This window comes from Columba livia, chromosome 2 (genome assembly GCF_036013475.1).
Source record: "Columba livia isolate bColLiv1 breed racing homer chromosome 2, bColLiv1.pat.W.v2, whole genome shotgun sequence".
Classification (NCBI taxonomy): domain Eukaryota; kingdom Metazoa; phylum Chordata; class Aves; order Columbiformes; family Columbidae; genus Columba; species Columba livia.
Genome location: NC_088603.1, coordinates 131,952,254 through 131,976,364, shown reverse-complemented (window position 1 = coordinate 131,976,364; position 24,111 = coordinate 131,952,254). Strand labels below are relative to the sequence as shown.

At 45.6% G+C, this 24,111-nt stretch overlaps 3 long non-coding RNA genes across 4 annotated transcripts; 1 reads left to right on the top strand and 2 right to left on the bottom strand.

Moving 5' to 3' along the window:
- Window positions 1-765: 765 nt before the first annotated feature.
- Window positions 766-14,716, bottom strand: LOC135578663 (uncharacterized). The gene is made up of 3 exons (XR_010470641.1): window positions 14,399-14,716; window positions 7,845-8,001; window positions 766-888 (listed from the first exon to the last, which is right to left on the bottom strand). It is a non-coding gene; the product is annotated as an uncharacterized LOC135578663 (long non-coding RNA).
- On the top strand, window positions 846-12,140 carry LOC135578662 (uncharacterized). The gene is made up of 2 exons (XR_010470640.1): window positions 846-2,839; window positions 10,691-12,140. It is a non-coding gene; the product is annotated as an uncharacterized LOC135578662 (long non-coding RNA).
- A 2,034-nt stretch (window positions 14,717-16,750) lies between the features above and the next one.
- On the bottom strand, window positions 16,751-23,104 carry LOC135578661 (uncharacterized). Of its 2 annotated transcripts, XR_010470639.1 has the most exons (3): window positions 22,566-23,104; window positions 19,089-19,146; window positions 16,751-17,752 (listed from the first exon to the last, which is right to left on the bottom strand). It is a non-coding gene; the product is annotated as an uncharacterized LOC135578661 (long non-coding RNA). The 2 variants fall into 2 exon arrangements; XR_010470638.1 differs by lacking the exon at window positions 16,751-17,752 and having other exon boundaries at window positions 18,631-19,146.
- Between the last annotated feature and the right edge of the window lie 1,007 nt (window positions 23,105-24,111).

The following is a 24,111-nucleotide window of genomic DNA, read 5'->3' as shown; positions in this document are numbered from 1 at the left end:
CGCGTCCTTCTGTTTCTGCAAAGCCACCAGGCAAGTCCCTGCTCTGGCGTAATGAGTGGCAAAACCTGAGTTAAAATCAACAGGACCGTATTTTTCCCTGTGTGTTTCCTACGATACATGCAGCCAGAGGAAGTGTAGGTAATACTGTAAACACTGAAGTAGCCTGGTGTAAAGAAAGACTGGCGAGACTCTGGGGATGAGTCAAAACTTAATTCATTTTTAATCCCAGGGCCGGCTGGCAGTTGCTATTCTGTTATCAACCTTTTTTCGCCCCTCAATATTTTGATTCCAAAAAAAAGCGACTAAAAACAATAACTGCTTGGTTAGCAGCAGTTTCTTTATAGACAATATAAATAGATGAGTACTGCGCTGCTCTACACTGAGAGCTTGAAAAGGGTATTTAGAAGGCTCCTTAAGTTAAATGAAGTATAAGATCTTTATTGGTTTGTGGGCTGTAAGCGCCTGTGGCAATCCAGAGACAAACCAAGGCCAACAGGAAAAAAAAAAAAAAGGTACCCTTTGATAAATAACCTTTCCATATTAAATGCACATCAGTCTGACATCAACAATTAGCTGTCAGGTGCTTGGCTTTGCTCGCAAAGGCCAATTTTGAGATTAGTGCTAATTGCAGGGCGGGCTGACACATCAACTCAGAGCCCCAGTAGCCAAGGGCCCAGGCAGGAGCGACTTCAATAGCGGGAGCAGGGGAGGGCTGAGGCTGCCTGTCTCCAGCTTGCTGGCAGTTTGACTGTAGACTAAAGTAATGGAGCTGGCAGGGTGGAATCAATTACTGGCCAATGAAGATTTTCCCACAGGTCGAGGCTTGGGAAAAAAAGGACGTTCCTGCTGCCGAGACAGCTGGCATGGACTGTCCACTGGGAAAGGAGCCTGGAGAACGAGAAAAAAAGAGGGACAGTTCTTGGTGATAAACTGGTGACAGACTATAAATTATGAAAAGGGGATTTGGCAGAGGATTTAGAGCTTGCTACCTCTGCTTTTCCCTCCCCTGGGATTTTAATGCCAGCCATGTTCACTGAGTCATTCAATTATCTTAGTCAGAAAATAAGAAGTGTTAAGAGAAAAGGCTTAGAATATATTTTGCTGAGCAGGGTGTGCGCACATTTGAGCTGAGATTTAAAAACATTTAAACCAGCACTTTGTCCCCCAGGCAAACCTTCGGACTGAGCTCCTTAATGCGAAGCTTACTGATGCTGCTGTGCCTGGTGCTCGCTCCTGAGGCGGCTGAATTGCTGCAGTGCTGTTTCAAAGGTCACAAAACATTTTGTCCTTTTGATCAATTTGAAATTTTTTTCCCTGCTCCTTTTCTATAGCAGTTCACGTTGGTCCCAAAGAAAATGGTAGCAACACAGGAGCGCAGCACCTAATTCTGCATTTCGCTGTTTCTGGGCAGCAAAGTCAGGGATGTAGTTGCTCTGAAAAACGCTGTCCTTCACTGGCAGAAAGGAATCACCAAAGCATTCGTGGCTGGGAACAACCAGCTCTTTCTGTACTAAATATAAAATGTTTATGTTCTCAAAATTAAAATATAACAGTTTAAGCATGCACTGAAATGAAATCTGTACATAAAAGACTGGCAGAGATGCCAAGCTAAAGATGCAGGTCCTTTTCTTCCTGCTCCTTTTGAATGTGTTTCCACATGAGGACAAGGATTAAATTGTTTCTTTCTGTTGCCTTTTTTGTACTCTGAGGAGTTTAGTTAGAAAAGTCAGCAGGTGACGTGTAAGCACTTGTCATTCTTTGCTGTGTAGCATTTATTCCTAATATTGTGATCAGAAAACTAAGAGTCTTCGTGTTATTTTTGAAGGCTCCTTATAACTGAGCAACATCTGTAGTGGGGCTCTTGTGAGGCTGATTAATTTGTCTGGGTCTTATGTAGCTGTAACTGAAATGATGGCTGTGTCAACACCAGCAAACCTGATATTTGGCATGGGTATGTGACTGTGTGTGAGCCCATATCAGTGAATCTATTTCTACCTCTGTGCACTCCAAACTAAAATATAATGAAGGCATCCAATCACCCAACAAGTACCAAACTAAAGTTTATACACCTTTATTTTGCAATGCATGGTGGCACAGGACAGTTCTGCCACAGCCATCCAGGACCAGGAGCTACGTTGAGCTGTGGTCATGGTAGTTACCATGGGCTTCTTTTTATTTGCCTGTTTTCTAAGCCAGTAGGGTTTGTTTCATTCAGTTTTGTGCTTTCTTTCATGGCCCTGAGGGACAGACATCTACTTTTTAATGAAAGCTGAGATTCTCACATAATGATTTCCACTCAGGAGCTGGAGCTTCAGGAAAAACACCCATTATCACAAAACACCACGAAAAAAATCTCAGGAGAGTTGGCAACATTAAGTTTAGGTAAGGTTTGAATGGCTTTGTGGGAGGTTTGTAGAAAATATGACTCTGTGGTATATATCAGGTTTAACTAGATCTTTCTGAAAATTCTTTCCAATTGTGCATGTTAACAGATGGATGGAAAGGAGCTTGATTGATACATCAACTTGCAGGGTCTGGAGAAGGTTTTATCTTGGCTGTGCCTAAGAACGGGGAGAAAGTACAGAAAAATCCAGAAGTCACCTTTTCCAGAAGCCCCTTTTTCCTCCTCACTCCTCCATGTGGCTGATCCTCTTCTCATCTAACTACGTTTCTCTTTTCCCCTCTACAGACACCAGAACAACTCCCACTGCTGCCCCTCACCCATGACATGGGAGACCAGCTCTCCCAGAGGCTTACTGGTTGCTTCACCTTGTCGCCCTTCTTGGCTTGAGCTTTGGCATTTGCACCAGACCTGGGATTCCACCATGCCTAACCTCAGGTAACCTTGCACCATGGCCACCATGGCCACAACCATGGCCATCGCCATCCTCACACACACCACCACAGACTACAGTAGTCCAGCTGGAGATAAAGCCCACACACTGCTTTTTACCTCAAATTCCAGCTTTAGTTCATGGTCTTTTCCCTAATTCAAATGGTTATAAGGATGGAGAGTGAGGTATTTCTGCTAAGGCAGATAAGAGAGAGGTGATGTTAGTGTCAGATGAGGTGATGATGCTGCAGAGGGAAGAATCCCCACAGACCTGCTCTGCCTTCTATGATCTCTCCTGGCTCTTCCTGTCCCTCCCATGCTCTCTCACAGCAGTACTCACATGCAAACTGGAGCAAATATAAATGTGTACATGGGAATTGCAGAAGAAAAATCATCTACTGATGTTTTTTTGGGGAAGGATGACAGATATCCTTGAATCTTCATAGAAGGGAATCTGAATCTGGTCACTGGGTTTAAATAAAAGGCACAGTGGTGGTCCTGTTTTACGAAATCTGGCATGTTGGTTTTATGGCACTGTTATTCTTGAGATAAAAACCAAGGACTACAGTTTTTAGAGGTACCAACTGAGAACAGTTCAAACTGCTACATTTCTAGAGTGAAGCTGATGCAGCTGAATAAAGATCTGTTTCAAAGCTTTCTTTAACAGGGGAAAGATGTAAGGATGAACTCAAATCAGAAGATACATTACCTAGGAATTTAAAAAAAAAAAAAAAGTGTCTGGCCATGTGGCTTTGAGCCCAGCCTAACCTGAGCCTCGTTTGTGGCACAGTGACACAAGCAGGAGACAGTCTGAGAGTGGGCAAGTCCCTTTGCAGGAGTGAGACAAAGGCCCAAGATGCAAGGAGTGGCATTTGTGGCCTGAGGTCAATGATTGCACAGACATTTTCATGCATCTTTGTGAAAAAGACGTTTGAGGGAGCTGGGTCAGATACTACCAGCACCGTTGAGGATCCATCAGATGCCCAAGGTGTGCTGGGCTAATCCTAAAACCTGATGGTGTCCTGGTCTCACTGTTGCTTTTTCTTTTCTCATGTTTCTGTCAAATCTGTTCTCCAAACTGTATTAGACATTTTTGTTTTCTGAAATAATTCAGACACTTACCTGACCCTGCTGACATGTCTGGAAACTGAGCAACTTCTTCACCAGGAGAGGCAGACTGGGCAGTGCTCCTTATCCACTGTGGCCACAGGAGCCCCCAGTTTGAGCTGCAATTTGCTTCTTCAGGTTGGACATTTCCTGGTGGGATGTCCCACAGGATGAGCAGCCCTGGTGCTTGTTTTGGACTTAGCCTGACAGATGGGAATGGTGGCTGTGGCACAGGCACCTGCTACAGAGGATGCTGGCAATTAAATACCAACAGGATTTGACCGTGCTGTATCTTTATAAACTCAGGAACTGCCCTCTGGGGCGTGCAAGTTGAAGGGGTTTTAAGTGTCAGACACATGTTGGCCTGGCAGCAAATGGGTTTGATTAAATGGAGCAAAAACGCACCTTTGGAGGTTTCCCTCTTGGCTGCGCTGAGCCCTGCAGGGTCCCTGCAGCTCCTCACCAGTGCCTAATGGCAGGGTGATGATGGACTTAGTTAAATTAGGTGATGTCGTGGCTGCAGAGCAACATGGTAAGATAAAAAGAGACAAATTCAGATCTGACTGGTGTCTTGGCTAAGATTTTTCATTATAATTGCTGAAGACTGTCTTCTGTTGGCTGCATCCTGCAGCTGTTGCTTGTTAAAGGAATCTCTGTGGCTTTTTCTGCTTGGTCTTGACTGTTTTGTGACTCGCCTTATAATACATTCACCTTCTTCCAGTGACAAGTAACATGCAGACCAGAGAGGCTGATTAATATATGTGAGTATGTGGTAGATGTGGCACTAAGATGTTGGGAACAAATCCAGCCACAGGCTGGTGGCTGCAAGGAGAGAAAGGTGTCTGAGTGACAGGACAGCATCTCCTGATCGTTTCCATGGTGGAAATCTCTCATTAGACGTATTCAAAGTGCACTAGAAGGTGAATAGATGGCACAAAGCTGATCTTTGTATCAAACTGGCAATGCAGGACTATTGTACTGACTGTATCATTTATTTTTATATGTAGCTCTATAAAATCCTCAGGGATAGCCTTGCTTCAACATTAGGCCTGGCTTGCAGCAAACTGTCAGAAGTTCTAATGACTCTTATTCAGCCTTGGAAGAGGCCAAACAGGCCAAAGGGGAGGTGCAAAGCTCTTCCAGTGAGTATGGAAATTATTTTCATCATCCAAAGTGCTGCCTCCAAAGTCTCTGCTTGAAAATCCCCCCTCTTCCCAGAATAATTCCGAGCAACTTCCAATTGCAGAAGGAAAGGCACTGGGAGCAGGCTGTCTGTGGGGGCTTCTCCATGTCTCAGGCATGGTTCTGTCCTGGTTTTGTTAAAAAACAAGTTTCTCTTTTAGTGAATTTGCCTGTCAGCTAAAGCCTTCATATTAACTGCATTTTCCTGGAGAACCAGATACATGTTTTGGTAAACATAACAAAGGAATGCTAACTTATTGATAAGGACAGATTCACATCTCATGAGAGGGGCAACAAGAAACAGGTGACCAAGAAACTGACCAACTGTGTATAACATCCCATTCACGTGAATACTTCATATAAAAGTGGGAGATCACGAGGATCTCGTCCCTTTCCTTCTTTTCCCTTTTGCTTATGGCCGACATTAGGAGAGGACCTTGCAAGTCATCCCTGTGAACTGAGGGCTAATGACAGACTGAATCCAGCTCCGGTTGGCTGCAGAGTCCAATCCAGGACTTTGGGTGCCGGCTTTGCAGTTGCTGAGACTTTCAAGATTGGTTTTGTATATTTTGTATTATTTTCTCTATTCTTATTAGTAGCATTAGTAAAACATTTTTAATTTTTCCAACTCTCTTCTCTGTCCTTCTTTCCCTCCCCATCACCTGTCCTTAGTGGGAAGAGGGGAGAGGGAGGGGCAAAAGGGGGAAGTGGGGAGGAGAGGAGGTTAACAATAAATCTGCCAGGGTTTTATTGTCACCCTGCAATCAAAACCCTCAACAAGTTCCTAGCAGTAAAAAGGAAACAGGTGAAGAGATCCAGAAACCCTGTAACAAGAGCTGTGGCAGATATCTGTGCTCTTGGAGGCTTTTCCCGTATCCTTCCTCTGCCTCTCCCAGGACGGTGGATGGAGAAAGGCTTTTGGCTGGTGGAAAGTCAGCCAAGAGGGCTACAAAGCCCATTACTTCTTTCATGCCCCAGCCATCTTCAGATTGGAACTGGCCACGTACATCCCTGACGGCTCTAGTGGCACTTGTGTGGCTCGGGGAAGGCTCGCCGGCTGTCCCAGCAAGCACCGCCACTCGTGGGGACAGGGCAACAATGCCATGGCCCAGAGGATATCTCCACCCAGAGACCTGAGCTGATTCCAATCTTGAAACGCTGAGGAAACAATTGAAAGCTTTCAGGCTTAGGTAAAAGGACTGAAAAAGGCTCTGAAAATGTGGAACGGTATGAATTAAGTGTGATCATCCTGAACAGATCCTGTTTAAATGCTGGCACAAAAGACTTCCCCGACAGGAGTCACCCTGGCCATCCCTAGGGATGTGTTCTAGACAAAAACACAACATAGAGGAAAAAAGAAAAACCACTCAAACACCCCAAAACTGGTTGCTAGCACCAGCTGGTCTCCACCTCCACAGACGAGCTCCTGTGTCCTCGCTCACATCTGAAAGCCATCCCACTTTGGTGTGCTCCAAGCAGTCTTACATGCACATGTCACAGCTCCTGTGGTGGCGATGGCCATGGGGTCACCAGCACTGCCGCGGCCAGTGACCTGGGACTGGGTCTGTGGCTGCAGGAGTTTCCCTGGCTCTTGTACATCCTCTGAGCGACCTGAAGAAACTTGACTTCTGACAGAGGCTTTCCATGCCCACAACCAGAATGTGAGGCATTTTGAAGGACTTACTCAAACCCGCTATGACTCATGTGAAAATAAAGCATTTCTGGATATGAAAGGACCATTTATCCCCTCTACGCACAAAACCATTTTTTTACCCCTCTCCACATTGTAAGCTCTTTGGGAAAGGAGACTTGTTATCACTCTCAATTCAGGGCTTTATGACCATGTGGTATCTGATTTTCTCACAAAAGAACACAATGAAAAAACGTCTTTCTCCCTTTTTTTCTCTTCATCAATTCAGGCTATAAGAAGATTAAAATTATCAGGATTTTCTACTTCATGTTTTCTTATTTAAATACATAAAATATCATGACTGAGAGGGCTGAAAAGTTATCTGTGAAACACTGGTAGCTGACAGATTAAAGCCTCATATCCTGGTTTGACTTGTATTAATGTGTTCATCTACTCAGTATGAAAAACATTTCAAAATATTTCTAAAATATAGAGTAAATTTGGCTTATCTCTTTTTTTTTTTTCTATTCCACTCTTTGCCTTTCATTCAGATGAAGTCAAAATCTGACTGCCTGGGAAGTTCCTGTGCTATCCTTCTTTAGCCAAATGTTTCTAGTATTTATTCCTTAAGAACTCATACAGCTGCCAGCATTTGCAGAAATCAGACCCAAACCTCTGTCTGCTCTACAGGGAGAGGGGGATGCAGGGGGGCATGTGCCCCTCTCTGAATGCCCGATGCCACGTGATGGTGCTGCTGTGGAGCTCTCTCGGAAGAACCCTATTCAAGATTTATTTTTGCTCCTCTAAATATCTTTTAAAGTCACTTCTGCTTATTTGTACAGCTTTCCCAGAGTCCTCTTTCCCCAGCTTGTTTATAGTTGGACGGCCTTCTGCTTATTGCTCATCCTAATCTCTTGCATCTTTACTTAGCAACCCTGAACCTATTGCCCTCATCCCCGTCTCCACTTTACTACAATTGATTTTGCTTTCTTTATGGATCCTCTCTCTATTCATGTGTTTAGCTTTCCTGTCTATTTACAATGCGTTTGCAGTTTCCAAGATCACAAATGTGCTTCCAGGGTTAATTCTTACCTTGCAGAAGGATCCCTTTTCCTAAGACTAGCTCCAAAGCCAAAGCCGTCTCTAGCTGTGCCTCCTGGGCTGCCCCATCGGTCTTGTGTCCAAGGCAGGTGTCCTCCCGTCCGCTCCCGATTAAGGGGATTATTCCATTTTTTAAATTTTTTTTGGCCTGTGAGAAGACCACAATGAAATTGGTCCCTGGGAATCAAGTCTCCATTCCCAGCCCTCCTGTGACCTGAGGCCTTCCCAAGCTGTGGTGCTGCTTTTCAACACGCAGCTCTCCTGCTCACTTCCTCCCTCCGCTCCCTCCAGCCACGGCAGTTTGCCTGAACCCTTTTTTGAACCCGGTCTTGTTTATTCTAGAAGCCCTTTTGAACCACTGATAAATGCTTCCACTTTTCCTTTCCACAGACGTGAAGGCTGGCAGCATTACATTCTTGGCATATGTAAAAACCATCTCCTAAATTTCTCTCCTTAGCATCTTTGGAGGTCTATATAGCATCCATCCTTACATTTCTTGACCACAGTGTTTTCCTAATCTCTGCGCTTCTTTGGCTTAGTTAAAGTATTTGCTTCCTATGTCAGCCCTAACAAAAAGCTATTTCTCCCACATTTGTTTAGTATTATACAAGAGAGACAAACACAAGCTCTTCAGCTCCTTATGTTTAAAATACCTCAGTAATTTTCCCACTTCATCCATTTACGTCACCTGCACAGTATAGGTATTTTAATGAAGACAATGATGCTAGCTCAGCATTTATTTGATATATTCAGGTAACACGCAGCAAAGCATGTTGCTAGTTTTCATTCTGCATTACGACGTTGTCTTTGACTGTCAGCTGCTAACTGAGGAGCACTTGTTAAATCATAATTTTTTAAATTCCTTAAAGGTGCTAACCAGGCTGCTTTTCTGTGGTAGCAGGTAGTTCATTTGTCTCCATGACGATAAATGGTTGGCTCTTTTATTCATGATGTTTCATCATTAAAAAAATACTAATTATCTCAGAAATCCTGAGATTCTTGCCTGGCTCCTCCTTCTGCCCAAGTTCTTCATGAAATCCTCTGAACATAAAAACCTAGAAATTGATTTTAGATTTTTTAAAAAGGAAGAACATTTACACATCTCTGGTGAGGGTTACTTACTAAGAATATCTTGCCGAACAGAATCATGTAGTATGTATTTATGTTGTGTCTTTCCTCAGAAAGTGCTTTTGAACCTTTTAAGTGGCCACAGTAAGTAGGAGAACATCATATATCACTGAAATGTATAACCCCAGACATAAAAACACTGCACATTTGAATATCTTATTTTCATGGGCTTCCTCTGTAATAAACAGAGAGGTGAAATGAACACATAAAATTAACCTCCTGTCAGTATCTCACTGCTTTCTCAAAAGAAGGTGATCTGAGTTCCAGATCTATCCAAGGATCCAAGGATCCAAGGATCTATCATTCCTTCAAGTTAAAAGAAAAAAAAGAAGAGTTGTAGCATCGTGATGCCGTCTTTGACTATCTGGACACCACAGACTGCCTGAATTCTATAACTCATATGGCATTTGTGCAAAGATGAGGAAAATTGTCTATAAAATGTAGGGGAAAAAAAAAAAGCGCTTCCACAATCCTGCTGTATAGTTGGGTTGGTTAATTCTAATTGGTTAACTGGTTGGCTGCACTCTGAGGTGGAGCGGTATCTCAGCCTCACGAAAGAAAAAAAAATTACAGTCTGTTTTGCAGATTTGGTTGTTTTCTATGAAGTCAGCTCCTGATCTGCACCCTTCTTGCCAGCAGAGCTTCCTGACTACTAGTCAGAGCATGCTGCCTACTAGTCTCGACTCAAGCCTGGCTTGGCACTCTGTGAAACCAGGGAGAGTCTCCAGTGACTTCTGGGGACACTGGCTCCATCCCGAATTCCTCAGCCTCACCACAGATGCTTTCAGAAACATGTTACAGAGCATCGTGACTCTATTTTTTTTTTTCCTAGAATTATTATTATTTTTTTCTTTCCCCGTGACTGAAAGAAATCCCAGCTCAAAGTGGCTCGGGGGACAACATCAGAGGAAACACACCGTATTTTCTTATTTCTCTTCTTTGTAGTAGAGTATTCTCAGGGGCTTTTGGAGGGCCTTCCTTTTCACTCCCATCCCTGAATGCAGCTGTGGGGCAGGCACAGCTCTGCTCTGTTGTGCTCAGCTCTGTTGTGCTCAGCTCTGTTGTGCTCAGCTCCGCAGTCCTGTGAGTGACCAATGAAGTGACTGACACTGCAGCCTCTCCTCATGTGCACAGACCCTTTGAAGTCACTTCAAAGGGGTTGTTTGCCAAGGGGCTGCAGGTACAAGACGGTTAAATATGACCAATACCGTCTCTACTATTTAATGATTCAAACGTTATTTCTTATGACCAAACAGAGGCATTTTTTTTATATTGTTGACACTGATCCTCTAGCTTAGCAAAGGGCACTCGTGCAACATTTTCTGACTCAATTTATCATCTGCCCTAGGCATTTGTTGCACTTTTCTCATCATTAGGGAAGAAATAAAAGCCATTCGCTAATCCCCAAACCACTTTGTTCCTCTATGGCCCTTCAAAGAGCAGGGCCCCTAAATGGTGATTAAGGACTCTGGAGACCTTTCTCAAGAAAGATTCCTTTCCTTCCCCATATCAGGCAGAAGGAATCAAATTCTCAAGCTGGGTAATGTGTTTTTTTTTTTTTAATTAATACCACGGGACTGAAAATAAAATAAAATAAGATAATTATATGGGGCTTTTAACCTTTTTTATAGGCTTTTTACATTGCCTTTAAATAAAAACAATTCTCTCTGCTCAGCTTGTGGATTTAGGGTGGTGGTGTTAATTTGCAGGCTGAAGCAGAGATTATGGGAGTAGAGAGGCTAAACTCTACCTGGCCTCCTGCTGAAGAAGCAAGAAGATCTCCTTGTGTCCTCCTGCTCTTGGCCCTGGGACATTGTCTGCACAAAGCCAGAGGAACTTCAAGAACTTCAAGCGAGAGCAGGGTGCTGCCGCTCGGGGAGCAGCTGCCCATCTGCTGAGCCTCCTCTCCCCACCTCGGGCTGTTTGCTGGTGGACACGAACCCGCAACACTGGCAGCTGTGGCAAACATTTGGTTATCTGGCCCTTTGGTGCAAGTTGAATTTTCTTACGTATGTGCAAAATGTGGAAAAAAATACTGGCACCTGTGGTCATCTGCATGGGTGTGAGTCAGGTGCTGGGCAGAAGTTCAGCAGAAAATACCCACCCTAAAAGTGGGAAAATCTAGAGGCCTCCATTTCTATTTTGTGACACTTCTATTTTTCATGTCTGTGTTCTTTCTTCTTCTCTGGGGCTCTTTCCAGTAGCACGTGCTCTATAAATACAGATTTAAGACATGACCTCTAGTTAGAAGTTTTCTCTCTCTCCCTCCCAGACTGGACAGTCACATTTCTTATTTTCCCTTTTTTAGCTCTGATGCTGTTGTTAGAGGCTTGGGGACACAGGTGCATGTGTGGGAGAGCAGAGCCATAGCCACAAGTTGCACACTCTTTGTTTTGCTGTTGGAAGACTTTCCTGTTTTACCTCCATCCACAGCTAGAGAAAAACATGGGGATGCAGAAGAATCCCTGTATGACAGAGATTAAATATGTTTCACCTCTTACAGCTGGCTTCAAAAGCTCAACACGCTGGAAAACTGTGATGAGTCAGTAATAACCGTGAAAAGAAAATAGACATGGTTCTTCTTATGGTAGCGTTTCTAGGTCTGCTTTGTTTCAAGCCTCCCTTTTAGGAGAAAGTGGGAAAACATTTTTTAAAAAAGCCCTGTCGTGGTTTTGTTAAAAAACAAGTTTCTGTTTTAGTGAATTTGCCTGTCAGCTAAAGCCTTCGTATTAGCTGCATTTTCCTGGAGAACCAGATACACATTTTGGTAAACATAGCAATGGAATGCAAACTTATTGATAAGCACGGATGGACATCTCACGAGAAGGGCAACGAGAAACAAGTAACCAAGGAACTGACCAACTGTGTATAACATCCCATTCACGTGAATACTTCATATAAAAGTGGGAGATCACGAGGATCTCGTCCCTTTTTCCCTTCTGCTTATGGCCGATATTAGGAGAGGACCTTGCTAGTCGTCCCTGCGAACTGAAGCCTAGTGAGAGACTGAATCCATCTCCGGTTGGCTGCAGAGTTCAATCCAGGGCTTTGGTTGCTGGCTCTGCAGTTGCTGAGACTTTCAAGAGTGGTTTTATATATTTTGCATTATTTTCTCTGTTCTTATTGGTAGCATTAGTAAAACATCTTGAATTTTTCCAACTCTCTTCTCTCTGTCCTTCTTTTCCTCCCGATCGCCTGTCCTGAGTGGGAAGGGGGGAGAAGGAGGGGCGAAAGGGGGAAGTGGGGAGGAGAGGAGGTTAACAATACATCTGCCAGGGTTTTATTGTGACTCCGCAATCTAAACCCTCAACAGTCCCCTCCTGATATCAGTGAAACTCTTGTTTTAAAAACAATCATTAAGTCACCTCACAGGTAAGGGCAATGGTGTTGGAGTTGTAAGGGGCTGTAGAGCTGTCACCACTTCCACTGGACAGTGCAGGAGCTGTAGGGCTCCAACCAAAGGTTCAGCCCAGTGATGCTGACTGGTGATTCCCGAAACACAGTGCAGGGACCAGCACTGTCCTGCCCCAGCTTGGCCAGTGCCCCAGCCTGAGGATGCAACATGCACAATGGCTCTTGTGGGAGGCTCCAGTTTTGGTGTAGCCCTCAAGAAACGACCCCACCATCCTCTAGAATTGAGTGCTGTTGGTGCCCATAGGAGGAGGAGGAGGAAGAGGAAGAGGAGGGTGGTTCTGCCACAGTAAGTGAGCAGTAAAGATTTGCTGTTATCCGTAGTGAATACCAAGGCGCTTTGCAAAAACTGGTTTGTGCCTTTTGTACAAACTACTGCCCAAACTACTAAGTTATATTCTCCTGTCAATTTGAGCCCTCTGGTGCAAATCTGGAGTAAACTGGTGCAAGTCAATGGAGGCTCAGCAGCACTAACCAAGCAGAATTTATTCCTTCATTTTTTCTTGCCCCTGGTGGATTAATCTGTCATTGGGGAAAAGCAGAAACTTATAATTACGGTAGAAGCAGGAAGGGAAAAGCAGAGTTCAAAGCCGTCTGCCAAAAGAAAACGATCCCAACCGAGGCTCCCAGGATTGTGTCTGGGATGACAATCGCAGCCCAGCACTTCCAAGGACAGCTTATTGTTGTGCCGTGCTCCCCGGCCGCAGCCGCTGCTATTGTCCGCCTGCCTTGCCTCACTTGTTGAGCTGTAAGTTGCCAACCCAAAATTAGGACTCTTCAGGGGCTAAAGGTCAACTGGCAGCTTTGTGATCTTTCGGAGGATGTGAGTTATAATGAGATCACAGAGAACTGTTCAGACGACAAGCAATGTAGTAGCCAAATGGGTTGGATTAGTGATAAGGAACGGAACAGAATTGGGGGAGCTGATCCATTCTTCTGGGTAACTTTCTATACAAGCACCGGTCTCATTTTGTCTGTATAAAACAAACCCAGTTTAACCTATTTAAAATGGGGTTAAAAGGGGTCATATATCTCCACAGGAGTTGAGGATTCGCAGAAAACTCGGTCTGATCTCTTTTACATCTGTTTCAGGTTCTCAGCCTTATCTGCTTCAGCTGCCTTTACTCTTTGTGGTTGCACACAAATGCCATTAAACAAAAGTCCTTTTGCCGGGGCTGAGTGGCAGGTATAGGGTGACTCTACTGCGGGCGTAGCGGCGGCGGAGGGGAGGGAGCAGGGCGAGGGGGGGTTGTTGCCGCAGACAGCCCCCGCAGCCCGCCTGATTGACATTGTAAATCTATACAGAGGGGTTGTTTGAGGGGAGCCTGTCAGATTGACAGTGTAAATGTGTAACACACACAGCCTGGGAGAGAGGAGCCTGCCGGCGAGTGGGAGAGCGCCGGCGGAGTGTCGGTCACACGGAGATTGAATTACAGCTGCATTAGATCAGAGCTGTGGGAAACGGCACCTCCTAAACACACACACGGCCCCGGCGGGCGGGCAGCTGCGGGGCCGGGCTCAGGGCAGCGCCGGGCGGAGCGGAGCGGCCGCCGCGCCGGGAGCGCTCCCCGCCGCACCCCGCGGGACCCACCGCCCGCCCGGCCCGCTCCGCCGCAGCCGGCGGATGGGGGGGAGAGCCAAAAAAAAAAAATTAAAAAAAAAAAAGGAAAAAAGGCCGGGATGGGAAAGGGGGCAATGGCAGCCCCGCAGCTGGAGGGTCGGACTCCAAAGGGGATTTTGCTGGCTTTAACCTATACCTTTTAAGATTTGCGGGTTTATAGCGTTTCACTGCTGCTGCGTGGAAGAATCTTAAGACCTTACCGACCCCCTCAGATACCAATCACCCTCCTAATCCTTCTGATTTGCCATATACTCCGCTGGCATTTCACAAACCTGCGGTATTAATGCCTCCGAGGTGGGGGTTAGGGTGGGGGAGCTGGAAAACAGAAACTTTTTAAGCTCTATTAGAAAGGGCAAAAAGTCAGCTGGCTTTGAAATGAACTCACTCAGCAGGAGCGGTGGAAGCATTTCCAGGAGACAGCGGGAAGGCATTTGTTTTCGTGGCTGGCACCGGAGCGCCGGCTCGCCGTGCCGCGCACAATGAGTGGCCTCGGTGGGGCCATCGCACCTCGGCGCCTGCCAGCCACCCCTCCTCGCCCACGGCCACCCCTTCTCGCCTCCTTTTCTCCCCTTTAATCGCCTGTCTTTGCACATCTCCCTGAGGGCTGGGTGAGCAGGGGTCAGAAAATGACCATAGAGGCTTGTGTCCAGAGGCCAGATTTTTTTCTTTTCTTAATTGTTATTTTTATTATGCAACACACTTTTCAGAACAGTATTTTTTATTTGATTTCCCAGTGTCTCCTGCTTTGCATAATCCCTTCTCTGCCCAACTCTACTCACAAATATTGGCCAGTTTATTTGTAATTTCTCAACCTCCAGGCTAATTCTCATAAATAAAACACAAGCCAAAGCGTGAGACAATGCCTGACAGTCCACAGATCCAGAGGGCAGCTTGCCCCCAGCTAAGGGGCAGGATCAGACCTATGCTTTGCAGCTCTCAAAGTCTAAGAGACTTACTGGGAGGCTGATCTGTGCAACCCAGCTGAAAACCGGAGCAGCTGCTGGCAGGGAGAGGCTGTCGCCAAGGTCGTGCTGTTGTGGGTCCTGAACTGGAGAAGACATAGAGATACTTTATGATTTGTAGCAAGTGGCCCTGCGATATAAAAAACAGAGACATTTTCCTCCTGCACTTCCCAGGGATTTACAGACTGGGTTGGAGCCCTACTGTCTCCACTGGCAGGATGCTCTCGGTAAAGGCAGACTGCTGGCACCTTCATATTTTGTCACACTGAGCTGCAGACTGAAGCAAGTAGTAAATGTCTTGTGCTCAGTGTGAAGGGCACGGAGAGGGCCACCACACATCCCCTGCCTGCACATCAGTCAGACGGAGACTTCCCTGGCCTTGGGTCATTTCACCTCTTACAGATATCACAGCTGACTGCAAAATCAGTCCTTAGTTCCTGTCTCTTTGAACCACCCAGGTTCTCAAAGAACCTTCTACCAAAGCTGTTCAAACTCAGTCAGGTTTGGCTCACTTAGCCTGGATGAATAATGCCCACAGCTATGACGGCAGAGCTGCTGAGGCAGAACGGATGATGAACATTTTGAACAGCAACAGCTCCAGCTGTCTCAGGATCCTTGTCCACAGCAGGATGTCCCTCAGCACCAGGATTTAGACCTGGCTGGTGCTGGGCTTGGTCGCTTTACCATGATATTCCAGGTTGTCTCTCCAGCACAGTTTTAGTCCAGTTTCCAACATGAAGCAGGAAGTTTAGCTGTGTGTGGATATAGATTGTGTTATGGCACTTGGCCTCAGGAGCCCTGTCTCGTTTATTTACTAGTATAGACACAGTCCAGGTAGAATTAAGCCCCGAGCTTTACAGCAGGGCCTTGCTCCTCCCAGGTCACAGGCACCCTGCTACGTGACAGACTCTGACAGTCTCATAAGGATCATCCAGTCCACGTCCCTGCTCCTTGCAGGACTACCTAGAACTGAAAACTAAACCACATGACTTGAACTCTGACAGGCTTCACACTGTGGCCATTTCCCTGGGGAGCTTTTTCCAGTCACCGGCCACCCTTTCAGTGAAGAACCTTTTCCTAATGGACAATCTGAACTTCCCCTGGTGCAGTTTCGTTCCATTTCCTTGTGTCCTACCCCATAGTTGGAAAACATTCCTGACTTTATGAGCCTTTATGAGAGGCAACCATCAAATGAGGTAGGAAGTTAGAGCTACATTTGAGCTACATTAGAGATGCATTTGACTCTCAAACATTTTGGCAGATTTTGGCCTTTGGGTGAGAAGGTGCCGATGCAGTGTGGCAGTGCTATCAGGGCTGAACCAGTGTAAATCCATAAACTCTGGCTGTCAGGAAGTTTCTGTGGAGTGTTTTGCACCAGCCAACAGAAATTCCTCAAAGCAGAACAGAATTTTCAAGAGAGAAGTTTGAAATTAATATGCAGTGATCCACATCACTGAAATATAATTTAGTTTTGATATTTTAGTTATTTTACTCTCAAACATAATTTAAATAAAATTCATGTTAAATATATTGTTTAGAATCTTTCCTGTATTATGAACTTGCCAACATTTTTGAGAATTCAATTTGGAGTCTGACTACTTAGCATGAGAGATCCTCCAAATCTTACCCTGTATCTTTAGAGAAGACCCACCAAATGGGAATATCAAGAAACAGGATGATGTTTGCCTTCAGAAAACTTGCATTTATCATGTCTCAATGAGATCCTGGCTATTAATTTACCTAGAACTGCCGCGATTGAGAGACGGGGACGCAGCTTGATGCAAGCAAGGTGTCCGCTTTATTGTATGGCAAACATACATTTATATAGTCTAAGGCACACATGTTTCATGCTGATTGGCTAATCACTTTAACAGACATTAAGCTAGCTAAGGCGGGAATCTTAGTCAGGCAGTGTTCGCATGGTAACAAGATCGTTATCTCGTAGTCACAAGCTGTCCCCGGCTCCAGGGCTCCAGGGCGCAGGCACCCCCACCGACCACAAGCTCCCTGCCTCCAAGTCGCCTCACAACTACCGCAACACTTAACTTTATTCACACAACAAACTAGCCTATTAACTCCAAATACAGAAAACTAACTCATCAACTCTAAATTCAGACAACCCACATCTCCCCCTTTTTGTTTTAATTAACTGACCCTCCCAAGGTCGGCAAACGACCAACTCGAGGACATCTTACTAACAGCTCCGTACTGGGGGTTTTCGTAATTTCTTTCTGATCTTGGTCCGCTCCTTGCTGCACGAGGAAAATCTTGTTCATTGAAGCAGTTATTGATTTTGGAAGCATTGTAACACACATGGGATTACTATTAATAATGCTCATTTGAATGTCTTTGGCGCATTCAATCTTAGAATATAAAATGTCCACAGACCTTTGTGCTACAATTTTCCCCCAATCGTCAGAATAATAATCATACCGGGGAGAATATTCTGTCTCTCTACCTGTTATCAATAACACCTGAACTGTATTCCACTCAATTGTTAGGCAGTTATCACACCAGCGTCCTACTGTATGGCGATTTAGCCACTGTGATTTTCCACAATTAGCACAAATTCTACAAATCCACGGATTACATTTTTCACATTGGGGACACTTAAGCTCCCATTTGTTAACCTCTGGAACAGAGTTCATTCAATTATTGATCGGTAGTGTCTTCTATGTCAGTCGCAGGATCAGGACCAGGAATGTCTTCAGGAGGCTGCTGCAATGTCTCTCGAAAAGGTCTCACGTTTTTAGCTGGGATCCAGCGGGGACCTCTTTCTGTGGAAACACAAGCATAGCCTCTACCCCATGTAACAAGGGGATAGGGTCCCATTACTTTACCTGTTTCGGGGTCCCGGATCAATACTGGCGGCTTAATCTTAGGTTCAAAAAGGGTGTTTGTGCTAAAATGACGAACTACTGGAGGATTGCTGTCTAACAGGGAACAATTCAAAAAATTAAAAACATACAAGGCTTTCTGTATTCGCTCCTCTGGTGTAGCAGCCCCTATTCCCCCTTTTTGTTTTAATAACAGGCGTTTTAAGGTTTGGTGAGATCGTTCTATCAAAGCTTGTCCCGTAGGAGAATGAGGGATACCTGTAATGTGTGATATACCCCAAGAGGCAAAAAAGGTAGTTAAGGTTTTAGATACATATGCGGGGCCATTGTCAGTTTTAATTTGAGAGGGTACCCCTAAAGTAGCAAAAGCGCGCATTAGATGTTTTTGCACATCACGTGCTTTTTCTCCTATATGACAGGAAGCAAATAACATTCCTGAAAATGTATCAATAGAGCAATGAACAAACTTTAAACGACCAAATTCAGCAAAATGAGTGACATCTGTTTGCCAGAGTTGAAGGCTCTGTAGCCCTCTGGGGTTGACTCCTTCTGCTATAGAAGGGAAAGAGTGCCTTTGACAATCAGGACACACCGCAATGATATTATGGGCTTGTTGTGTAGTGAGGTCAAATTGACGCTTAAGGCCTGCAGCATTTTGATGAAAAAAGGAGTGGCTGAGTTTAGCTTGCGCTAATCGATCTGGTAACACCTGCACCGGTAGCGTAAGCAAATCCGCTTGTCGGTTCCCTTCTGCAATAAAACCAGGTAGAGAAGTGTGAGATCGAACATGCATAATAAAATAAGGGTGAAGACGGGAATTTAACAGAAAGATGAGTTCTTGTAACAAATTAAACAGTGCCGTATGAGAAACATCTCGTAGCACAGAAGCTTCTGCTCGGCTAACAATTCCTGCAACATAAGCAGAATCAGTGATTATATTGAGAGGAATAGACCATTTTCGAAACACTCGAACAACTGCAGACAATTCTACTATTTGAGGAGAACCCTGTACAGTCTCAACATCTGAGCTCCACCGTTCCCGATGGTCATCCCACCAAAGGATAACAGATTTGTGAGATTTGCCAGACCCATCCGTGAATACAGTGAGGGCTTGTAAAGGCTGGTCACTCCGCTTTGGAATAGGTAAAAGGTGGAAATCAATGCTTAACAATTTGTGAGAAGGCGGATGAGAAGTGAGTTGGCCTGCATAGCCAGTTAGAGCTATGCCTAGTGCATCTGATTGTTGTTGTAACCATTGCAAGTAAACACTTCTTACCGGCATACATATGAGGGCGAAGTCCGTGCCTGCCAGGGTAAGTAATCGCTGTCGAGCCCTGATGATTAAAGATGCAAACATTTCATGTTGGGTAGAAATCGTCTTTGTGGCTTGGTTAGGTAAAAAAATCCATTCAATGATCAGTAAAGGGTCAGTTTTCTGGCAATCCCATTGGAAAATAAGTGCATGAGGCTGTCTAGCAGGGTTAAGGATGATTAATTGAAAAGGCAATTCTGGTTCCCATCGATGCGCTTGTCTGGAGGTAATCGCTGCCGCAGCTTTATGCAAGGAAGCTATGGCTTCAGGACTAAGAGTTCGCGGAGCGTTTAAGTCCGAGCTTCCTTTAAGCATTTCGAATAGGGGACGAAGGTCCGCATTAGTGATTCCTAACAATGGTCTGACCCAATTGATTGTACCCAGCAGTTTTTGCATGTCATGTAAATTCTTTACATTCGCCTGTATTTGTAAAGGTTGCGGAGCAATAGTCTGAGCCCTTATACGCCATCCTAAGTATTTCCAAGGTGGTATTTTTTGAATTTTTTCTGGTGCAATACAGAGGTCTGCTGATTTTACAGCAGCCACGACAAGGGCTACAGCTTCCTCCATGACTTCATGGTGCTGTGCTGCCACTAGAATGTCATCCATATAATGATATAACAATGCAGCAGGTACTACAGTTCTGACAGGACTAAGTATTTTTGCTACATACCATTGGCATATTGTAGGGCTATTTTTCATTCCCTGTGGTAGCACAATCCACTGGTATCTTTGCAAAGGAGCTTGCATGTTGACGCTAGGAACCGAAAAGGCAAATTTAGGAGCATCATCTGGATGCAATGGAATGTTGAAAAAACAATCTTTGAGGTCTATGATGGTTAAATGCCAATCTCGAGGGATCATGGTGGGTGACGGAAGCCCAGGTTGCAGGGCCCCCATGTCTTCCATAGCGTCATTAATTTTTCTGAGGTCATGGAGCAAGCGCCACTTGCCAGTCAGTTTTTTAATAACAAAAATAGGCGAGTTCCAAGGACTCGTAGAGGGTACAATATGTCCCATAGATAGTTGTTCATTAACTATTTCTTGGAGGGCGTGAAGTTTTTCCAGCGGCAGGGACCATTGATCAATCCAAATAGGAGTATCTGTTTTCCAAGTTAACTTTAGGGTTTCACGCCCCTCAATGGCCCCACCTAAAAATGTGTCTGGATAGACATCCCCCACTGGGATAACACATCACGCCCCCACAAGACCATAGGTACTGGTAAGATAAACGGTTTGACTGAGGCAACTTGTCCTTCTGAATTTTGAACTTGTATTATTTCTGCGCTTTGGCGGCTAGCTCCACACCCCCCAATTCCTGCTAATGTCTGAGAGATATCAGCTAAAGGCCACCTAGAAGGCCACTTTGCTTGAGAAATAACGGTAACATCTGCACCTGTATCAATAATTCCACTTAACATAACTTGCTGACCTCTGCGAATGAGGGTGCATTGACATATAGGACGTTTTTGTGAGATGGCTTGAACCCATAAAATTTGTGGTTCTCCCGTAGATCCAAAACTTCCCTGTCTCTGCGGGAGCATTTGGTCAGGGATTGAGACATAGTCTTCCTTAGGGATCAGTATCAATTGAGCGATACGACTTCCCTCTGGCACTGTGCAAGGAGGAAATGGGGTCCAGGCCATAATTTTGATTTCGGAATTACTGTCAGGATCAATCACTCCAGGCAATACAAAAAGTCCTGACAGAGTGGTGGACGATCTTCCTAATAATAAAGCTTGCGTTCGGGGGGGCAAAGGACCTGCAACTTTGGTAGGCAGTAAGTGAACAGAGGAGTCAAGTAGTGTTACTGTGTGAGCGGTTGCCAGGTCCAGGCCGGTGCTCCCTGCTGTTGCTGGGCGGAGACTGGAAACACTCCTGTTTCCCCCCCCGGCGTTTGTGGGGGCGCCGGTCGCGGAACTTGTGTCTGTGCGCGCCGCGGTCCCGCGCTCTGCGATCGGTTTCCCTGTATGGGGCGCCCTTGAGAGTCGTATTTAGATCGACATTGATTAGCATAGTGGCGCCCTTTTTGGCACTTAGGACAAACTCCAGGTATTTGGGGTCGTTTCCCAGCATTGGCACTAAAGCAATCTTTTTTAAGGTGTCCCGGTTTTCCACACCCATAGCAGTTTCGCTGTGGGTCGGCGCCCATCAGGCTGTGCATGGCCGCAAAAACAGCAGCCATGGCCTCATATTTATGATCCATAGTGCCAATTCTATTACAGGCTTCCACCATTTCAATTAAGGTAGGGTTTTGATTTGGGAGAGACTTCAAGAGCTTTTTACAATCGGCGTTAGCGTTTTCCACAGCCAGTTTAAGGAGTAAAATCTCCCGAGCCTGTACGTTATCAACTTGCCGCTCTAAGGCTTGTTTTAATCTATCCATAAACTGCATATATGGCTCACGGGGTTCCTGAGTGATACTAGTGAATGCTTTTTGGGGTCTGCCAGAGTCAGAAACTCTCAACAAGGCCCTTTTCGCTTCTTCTCTGCCTGCTTCCAAAGCCTCCCGAGGAATGTCCCTAGCTTGGGCCGCGGGATCCGAAAACTGCCCTGTTCCTGTGAGGTGCTCTATAGTCAATGCAGCTAAGGCGGCATTAGCATGTCCTGCATAACCCAGCAAAACTGTCTGCAATCCCGTTCTCCATTGAGACTCCCACATTGTATATTGTGTTGGGGTTAATAACAATCGCGCGAGAGATTTTAAATCATGTGGGGTCATGACATATGTATCGAATACAGAAGATAAAAGGCTTGCAAAATAAGGGGAAGACAACCCATGCTCGGTAACTGTACGGCGCAACTCCTTAATTACCGAAAAAGAAAGAGCTTCCCACTGAGCTTGAGCCCTCCCCCGTCCTTGGTATATAACGGGGGCTACTATAGTTCTGGCTATTTCCAACTCCCCCTCGTTTATCGCTTGGCGCTTAATCTTTCCCCAAACCTCATGAGGATCAGGGGGAAAAAGATCAGGTTCCTTTTCAGGGTAAATCGGACCCGGGTCAAAGGGATCACCCTCCGGGGGATATCCAGCAGCACAAGCTAACGGTGGCGCAGAGGGTTCCGCCCCACCAGCGATTTTAGAAGGGCAGGAGGGAGGTGACTGAGCTCCCTCCTCGGAGCCTCGCTGATTTTGCTCTTGTGCCTTTATGGTTTCAAAGATTTTTCTCCAACTGGGAAGCATATACTGCGCTTCCTCATCTCCTGAGGTAGCTGCGTCCCATAACTTTACCCCCACATCGTCCCAAAGTTCACGCGTAAAAATAGAAGAAGCAGTCACCGCGGGGATCTTAACCTGCACCCATTTAAGGATTAACTTAAGATCTTGTTCCGAAAGAGTCTTTTTCCCATGCTTCTTAAGTAGAGCTTTCATAGGCTCATAAACGTCTCTCTCAGGGGAAGACTCCTGATTCCCCATTTTGCTAGTTTCCCGCAGCTCACCTCTCGTTCCAGACGGAGGGATTGTTTGGCCGGCCGGCTTATCCTGCTTCCTTTCAGCAGCTCATTCCACGTTCTGCGGGACTCGCGACATGCCACCAGGTAGGCGGTTTTTCAATCCTCGGCGGTTTCGTCGCTGACGATCACGTCGGAGGTCACCAATTTGCCGCGATTGAGAGACGGGGACGCAGCTTGATGCAAGCAAGGTGTCCGCTTTATTGTATGGCAAACATACATTTATATAGTCTAAGGCACACATGTTTCATGCTGATTGGCTAATCACTTTAACAGACATTAAGCTAGCTAAGGCGGGAATCTTAGTCAGGCAGTGTTCGCATGGTAACAAGATCGTTATCTCGTAGTCACAAGCTGTCCCCGGCTCCAGGGCTCCAGGGCGCAGGCACCCCCACCGACCACAAGCTCCCTGCCTCCAAGTCGCCTCACAACTACCGCAACACTTAACTTTATTCACACAACAAACTAGCCTATTAACTCCAAATACAGAAAACTAACTCATCAACTCTAAATTCAGACAACCCACATAGAACAAGTAACTTCTCCTTGTTTACTGCTTGCTTGCAATGTAATTCCTCTTTTCATTCTCATGACATGTTAAGTTTCAGCAATAATGTTCTGTGTTGGGGCTGCTCCAGTTTTCATGGGAGATGCAGCAGTTCAGCTAGGGAACACCCTGCTCCTGTGACTTCTCTGCAGGACTCTCCTATCTCATGTAACCACTGATCCCTTTCTCAGCTGAAAAAAACCTCTGTGTGAAATGCACTGAGTCGGCCACCTCAGTACACCCCTTTCTTTTATTTTTTTTTTTAACCTGAATTCCTGCTGGCTCCCAATGTAAATTGTTTCGGCCCTGATTCACAATGGAGCAGGAAGGCTTTTCACTAGAAAACCATTCGGTTTTGAATGTGCTTGTGGTGCTGGGGAAGCACACAGGCTGCAGCCAAGCAGGGCAAGATCACACTTCCAGGGAAGTATGACTAACCCAATTTCCACATTGACTTAGCACACAGAGTGCCCCGGTAAATATAGCACCTCCGAGGTCATCGGGATGGGGTGCCGGGGGTAGAGTTCAGCTAATTTATGGCTGGGCAGCATAAATCAGACATGAGATTCAGCCCTTTGATGTCAACTCTGTTATCAGCACCACTTGCAGGGTGTGTGAGATTAGCCAGCGTGCATGACAGTGTTGCAGAGCAGGATGTTGTTTCCTGGGCGGGCAAACAGAGATGCTGCAGAAATGGGGTGGGCTGCCCATGGAGGTGGTGAGGATGTCACCAGTGAAAAAGCTTATCAAGGCGGACATCTGCAAGTACATGCTCCATTAGCTGTTTAACCTGCCTTGGTCTTCAGAGACCATTTACAGAGTATCTGCAAGTGTGGAACAACTCCTCTGCTGCTGGCAACAGCAGCAATGGCACGTGGTCCTCAACGCCAGTTCCTCTAGAAGTTGTTCAGGATGTTGTCTGGCCACAGAAGATAAATGCCTGTCTTCTCCTGTTTGTACATGCCATCCAAACAAGGAGCCCTGTGA